General features: G+C 41.6%; 1 non-coding gene across 1 annotated transcript; it reads left to right on the forward strand.

Annotated features, from left to right (window-relative positions):
* The first annotated feature begins 385 nt into the window (after positions 1-385).
* Positions 386-457, forward strand: TRNAG-CCC (transfer RNA glycine (anticodon CCC)). The gene has a single exon. It is a non-coding gene; the product is annotated as a tRNA-Gly (tRNA).
* Positions 458-7,209: the final 6,752 nt, after the last annotated feature.

A 7,209-nucleotide genomic window follows, 5' to 3' on the forward strand; every position in this document is an offset into this window, starting at 1 on the left:
CATAACTGATTCCAAAAACTCCTCTGTCTTTAGAGTTAGTGTTAAAAATGCCAAAAATGGCAGAGGTCTTTAGGGGGAATTTGGTGCTGCTGTTGACTCTTTGTAATCTGTTTGAGCTAAGGCTCATAGTGTACTTTCTTTCTTGGTAAGAGTTTAGTTACCTTATTGGCAAAAAAGTGAAAATAATTGAGAGAAATGTAAGAATTGGTGTAAAAGCTCCATAGCTGATTCACAAGAATTCATCTTTGAGTTTTGGACAATGCTTTGCCTTGTTTTTAAACTTTTTAGTATTTGGCTCTTTCAAGACATATTCAGTCCTCCTTTTTTTAAGTAAAACTTTAGCAGATTTAACAGCCATAATCCCAAACCAGTCAAGTTGGTTCATGCATTGGTGGTATAGTGGTGAGCATAGCTGCTTCCCAAGCAGTTGGCCCGGGTTCGATTCCCAGCCAATGCAATACTTATGTAGTTTTATTTCTGGCATATCATACATTTTACAAACTATTTTGTAATGTTAGTGCAGAAAATGTAAAAAAAAAAGCTGATCCTGTAAGCATTGGTGGTATAGTGGTGAGCATAGCTGCCTTCCAAGCAGTTGACCCGGGTTTGATTCCTGGCCAATGCAAAACATGGGTGTGTTTTTTTTTCAGGCACGTCATAATTTTTACTAACAATTTTGAAGGGTTAGTGCAGAAAATGTGAAAAAAATGCTGGGTACCTTAAGCATTTTTGGTATAGTGGTGAGCAAACCTGCCTTCCAAGCAGTTGACCTGCGATTAATTCCTGGTCAATGCAATACTTCTGTGGGTTTTTTTTTTCCTGGCACGTCTTACTTTTTACTAATAATTTCGTATTGTTAGTGCAGAAAATGTAAGAAAAAAACATGGCTTCTGTAAGTGTTGGTGGTATAGTGGTGAGAATCGCTGCCTTCCAAGTAATTGACCCGGGTTTGATTCCTGGCCAACGCATGAATTGTTTTTCACATTTGGTGATGCTTTTAGTCTGTTTTAATTATTCGTGTTAAGTCTCAGGCTCTTCTTTCTTCTTAGAGTTTAGCAACTACGAAAATGAGAAAAAAATTGAAGAGAATATTTATTAGATTTTTTTCAACTGTCTCATCTAACTGATCTTCTGCTCTTCAGTAGAGATGAGCGTTGTTCTACTCGAACTGTTCGCCAATCTCAAATTCGAGCTGTTTTGGGCGGTGTTCGAGCCGTTCGGCGAACACGAACAATTTGAGAAAAATTCGGCTGTTCGAGGTTATGTTCGATAACTGTTCGTGCACCAAAATCATAACTGGATTTTTTCTCAGTAATGATGAAAATTAATGTTAATACGCAGTTTGAGTGTACAGCGGGGTGGGGGGAGGGGCAGGGGATGGATCTCTGCAGGAACAATGAAGATCTCCATTTTTTTTCTCTTTCCCGCATTTGCAGTGGGGAGGTGCAATCTGTCAGCCCATCAGCAGCGCACACACGGAGCGAAGTGCTTTTTTTCACACAAGCAAGGGCATGTGTGATTGGCAGTGTATGTCACATGTCCTTGCCCTAAAAGACCAAGCCATTTTCCCCGTCGCCACCATTTTCTCACTGCTGCAGCTGCGTGTTAGACGGCACCGCTGTTGCTGTGTGCACTATACCTTGTTAATTTCAAGCCAATTTTCGCACAAATATACAGATAGCTTGGGAGTAGGGAATAGTTGTGATTGCAGTCCTTTTAAGGACTAGGTTACAGCATTTCCTACGACTTTTATCAGGCAGGTCTGTGCTCTTAAATAGATAGATTGTGGGAGTAAAGACTAATTGTAATTGGAGTCCTTTTCAGGACTAGGTTACATCAGTTCCTATCAGTTTTTGCCAGGCAGGTCTGTGCCAGTGCTGTGCAAGTTTTTTTCACAGCATTTGGCTGAATCTAGCAAAGCTAATCCTTCTTGGCCTATTGCAGAGTGTGTTAGTCAGTGGAGTAGCCTATCTGTGTTGCAAGATATACCACCTGTGTATAGAATACCAATTTTTTTACTGCACCTAGTGAAGTAAAATCTTTTGGGCATAGCATCATTCTATTAGTCCATCTATACTGACCTCCATCAGGTTGCAAATTGAATATAATTTTTTTCTGCATCTAGCTCTGAAAAAATATTGGGCTTCTAGCTGTGTGTGGGACTTGTTGTATTAGTCCATCTATACTGACCTCCATCAGGTTGCAAACTGCATATATTTTTTTCTTCATCTACCTCTGAAAAAATATTGGGCTTCTAGCTGTGTGTGGGACTTGTTCTATTAATCCATCTATACAGACCTCCATCAGGTTGCAAACTAAATATATTTTTTCTGCATCTACCTCTGAAAAAATATTGGGCTTCTAGCTGTGTGTGGGACTTGTTCTATTAATCCATCTATACAGACCTCCATCAGGTTGCAAACTGAATATATTTTTTCTGCATCTACCTCTGAAAAAATATTGGGCTTCTAGCTGTGTGTGGGACTTGTTCTATTAATCCATCTATACAGACTTCCATCAGGTTGCAAACTGAATATATTTTTTTCTGCATCTACCTCTGAAAAAATATTGGGCTTCTAGCTGTGTGTGGGACTTGTTCTATTAATCCATCTATACAGACCTCCATCAGGTTGCAAACTGAATATATTTTTTTCTGCATCTACCTCTGAAAAAATATTGGGCTTCTAGCTGTGTGTGGGACTTGTTCTATTAATCCATCTATACAGACCTCCATCAGGTTGCAAACTGAATATATTTTTTTCTGCATCTACCTCTGAAAAAATATTGGGCTTCTAGCTGTGTGTGGGACTTGTTGTATTAGTCCATCTATACTGACCTCCATCAGGTTGCAAACTGAATATATTTTTTTCTGCATCTACCTCTGAAAAAATATTGGGCTTCTAGCTGTGTGTGGGACTTGTTCTATTAATCCATCTATACAGACCTCCATCAGGTTGCAAACTGAATATATTTTTTTCTGCATCTACCTCTGAAAAAATATTGGGCTTCTAGCTGTGTGTGGGACTTGTTCTATTAATCCATCTATACAGACCTCCATCAGGTTGCAAACTGAATATATTTTTTTCTGCATCTACCTCTGAAAAAATATTGGCCTTCTAGCTGTGTGTGGGACTTGTTCTATTAATCCATCTATACAGACCTCCATCAGGTTGCAAACTGAATATATTTTTTTCTGCATCTACCTCTGAAAAAATATTGGGCTTCTAGCTGTGTGTGGGACTTGTTCTATTAATCCATCTATACAGACCTCCATCAGGTTGCAAACTGAATATTTTTTTTTCTGCATCTACCTCTGAAAAAATATTGGGCTTCTAGCTGTGTGTGGGACTTGTTCTATTAATCCATCTATACAGACCTCCATCAGGTTGCAAACTGAATATATTTTTTTCTGCATCTACCTCTGTAAAAATATTGGGCTTCTAGCTGTGTGTGGGACTTGTTCTATTAATCCATCTATACAGACCTCCATCAGGTTGCAAACTGAATATATTTTTTTCTGCATCTACCTCTGAAAAAATATTGGGCTTCTAGCTGTGTGTGGGACTTGTTCTATTAATCCATCTATACAGACCTCCATCAGGTTGCAAACTGAATATATTTTTTTCTGCATCTACCTCTGAAAAAATATTGGGCTTCTAGCTGTGTGTGGGACTTGTTCTATTAATCCATCTATACAGACCTCCATCAGGTTGCAAACTGAATATATTTTTTTCTGCATCTACCTCTGAAAAAATATTGGGCTTCTAGCTGTGTGTGGGACTTTCTCTATTAGTCCATCTATACTGATCTCCATCAGGTTGCAAATTAAAAATAATTTTTTTCTGCATCTACCTCTGAAAAAATATTGGGCTTCTAGCTGTGTGTGGGACTTGTTGTATTAGTCCATCTATACTGACCTCCATCAGGTTGCAAACTGAATATATTTTTTTCTGCATCTACCTCTGAAAAAATATTGGGCTTCTAGCTGTGTGTGGGACTTGTTCTATTAATCCATCTATACAGACCTCCATCAGGTTGCAAACTGAATATATTTTTTTCTGCATCTACCTCTGAAAAAATATTGGGCTTCTAGCTGTGTGTGGGACTTGTTCTATTAATCCATCTATACAGACCTCCATCAGGTTGCAAACTGAATATATTTTTTTCTGCATCTACCTCTGAAAAAATATTGGGCTTCTAGCTGTGTGTGGGACTTGTTCTATTAATCCATCTATACAGACCTCCATCAGGTTGCAAACTGAATATATTTTTTTCTGCATCTACCTCTGAAAAAATATTGGGCTTCTAGCTGTGTGTGGGACTTGTTCTATTAATCCATCTATACAGACCTCCATCAGGTTGCAAACTGAATATTTTTTTTTCTGCATCTACCTCTGAAAAAATATTGGGCTTCTAGCTGTGTGTGGGACTTGTTCTATTAATCCATCTATACAGACCTCCATCAGGTTGCAAACTGAATATATTTTTTTCTGCATCTACCTCTGAAAAAATATTGGGCTTCTAGCTGTGTGTGGGACTTGTTCTATTAATCCATCTATACAGACCTCCATCAGGTTGCAAACTGAATATATTTTTTTCTGCATCTACCTCTGAAAAAATATTGGGCTTCTAGCTGTGTGTGGGACTTGTTCTATTAATCCATCTATACAGACCTCCATCAGGTTGCAAACTGAATATATTTTTTTCTGCATCTACCTCTGAAAAAATATTGGGCTTCTAGCTGTGTGTGGGACTTGTTCTATTAATCCATCTATACAGACCTCCATCAGGTTGCAAACTGAATATATTTTTTTCTGCATCTACCTCTGAAAAAATATTGGGCTTCTAGCTGTGTGTGGGACTTTCTCTATTAGTCCATCTATACTGATCTCCATCAGGTTGCAAATTAAAAATAATTTTTTTCTGCATCTACCTCTGAAAAAATATTGGGCTTCTAGCTGTGTGTGGGACTTTCTCTATTAGTCCATCTATACTGACCTCCATCAGGTTGCAAATTAAAAATAATTTTTATCTGCATCTAGCTCTGAAAAAATATTTGGCCTTCTAGCAGTGTGTGGGACTTTCTCTATTAGTCCATCTATACTGACCTCCATCCGGTTGCAAATTGAATATAATTTTTTTCTGCATCTAACCCAGCCAATAGTTTTGGCCTAATACCACAGTTTGGCCACTCAGCTCTGCTCGGTTCCCATCCATTGTTTTTTTGTGCAAACAACTCCAGAGTTGTGAATTAGTTAACCACCAAAATGAGTGGAAAAAGGCCTGCTGCTGGTGGAAAGGGGAATAGGTGTGTTGGGAAGGGGAAAAAAGGTTGTGTCCGTGGGGTAGGTGTTAAAGCAACAGTAACATCTGCAGAAGAAAGACCATCTTCCAGCCAAACTAAAATGTCTACTTCTTTTAGCGGACAATGTGATAAGATCCCTTTCTTACGGCCACGCCAATTGCTACAAATTCCAGATGAGGCACAAAAACAGCAGGTGCTTCAATGGATATCAAGTGCTCCTTTAAGTGGGCTCTCCTCCACATCAACTTCAACATCACAAATACTCCAGTCCTCAAAGGTGTCACCCCAATCGCACTTGCTTCCTCACAGCTCCCAAATCTCCAGCTGCCCGTCTGAGTATGAGGTAGAACAGATGGTTGAGTCTGCAGAGCTGTTTACTCATACTATAGCCTGGGAATCAGAGGTCGACTCCAGCGCTTCTGTGAATCCAGACGAGGAAATGATCTGCACTGATGCCCAGAATCTTTATGAGTCGGATACAGGACCAGACGCAGAAGGTTCTGACCATAATGTAGACCCTCATTCCCAAACTGTAACTCCTGTTGGTGGAGACAATGAGGAAGACGATGATAAGACTCAAATACCTGATTGGAGTGACAACTTTAGTTTTTTGTCAGGGCAGGAACAGGTTGGCTCTGAGGACGACGGGTGTGATAACGCACAGGGTGATGATGATGAGGTTGGAGATCCCACTTACTGTCAACCCACAGTCAGCCAAGAGATGAGGTCAGCAGAGGAGGTGGAGGAAGATGCTAGTGACGACGAGGTCAGGTTGCGCCTTCCTGGACAGAGACGTAGTACTGGAAGCACGTCAACAACTGCATCCTCAAACACAACTCTGCCTCTCACCACAAGTCGTGGTGGCTCTTCATGTCGCATGGGTGCTAAGCCTTGCATAGCCTGGGCATTTTTTCAGATCGATAAAGATGACCCAACTCGTGTTATCTGTAACATTTGTCAGCAAAAGCTAAGTAGAGGCCAAAAAATACATAGTTTGAGTACTTCATGCATGAACCGGCACATGGACATGAAGCATAAGTTGCAGTGGGAAGCTCAGTGTGCTACAATGCGGCCTAGCCGGCCGGGCCAACCACCGTCTCCCATATCTTGTGCATCCGCGGCCTCTTCATCCTCTTTGACTGGGGGGACAGCAGTCACACCTGTTTTGGGGCGCACACCTGCCACCTCTTTACCCGCAACAGCCAGCGTGATTGGCAGGTCATCATTTTCTTTGGAGGTGGTAACACCAGCTGGTGTTGAGCGCTGTCCGACATCGATAGCACCACCTTTGGATCAAGGCAACCTAACATGTCCGCCTGCATCTTCCTCACAGACCGGCAGTTTGCCGGGGACACCCTTATCAACCCCGTCTAAGCACAATAGCCAGCCCTCGGTCCCTCAGATGTGGACAAGTAAAAGACCATTTCCTCCTAGCCATGAGAAAGCTAAGAGGTTGAATTTCACCATCTGCAAGCTCTTGGCTACAGAAATGCTGCCTTTCCGCCTGGTGGACACAGAGGATTTTCGAGACCTTATGTCCGTCGCAGTGCCCCAGTACCAGATTCCCAGTCGGCACTACTTCTCAAAGAAAGGTGTGCCTGCGCTCCACCAGCATGTCGCACACAACATCACCGCTTCTTTGAGAAACTCTGTGTGTGACAGGGTGCATTTCACCACAGACACTTGGACGAGTAGGCATGGACAGGAGCGTTACATGTCGCTGACTGGGCACTGGGTAACTATGGTGACAGCAGGACAAGGGGCTGCTGTCCAAGTCTTGCCGTCCCCACGAGTTTTGCGTCAATCCTCTATATGTCAAAGTTCCTCCACTGCTTCTGCCTCCTCAACCTCCTCTCGGTCTTCCACCTGCACCCAAAGCCTGTGTGGTCATGCCACAAGCTTTC

This window comes from Phyllobates terribilis, unplaced genomic scaffold, assembly GCF_046119375.1.
Source record: "Phyllobates terribilis strain yellow unplaced genomic scaffold, ASM4611937v1 Scaffold_3__8_contigs__length_932513732, whole genome shotgun sequence".
Lineage (NCBI taxonomy): Eukaryota > Metazoa > Chordata > Amphibia > Anura > Dendrobatidae > Phyllobates > Phyllobates terribilis.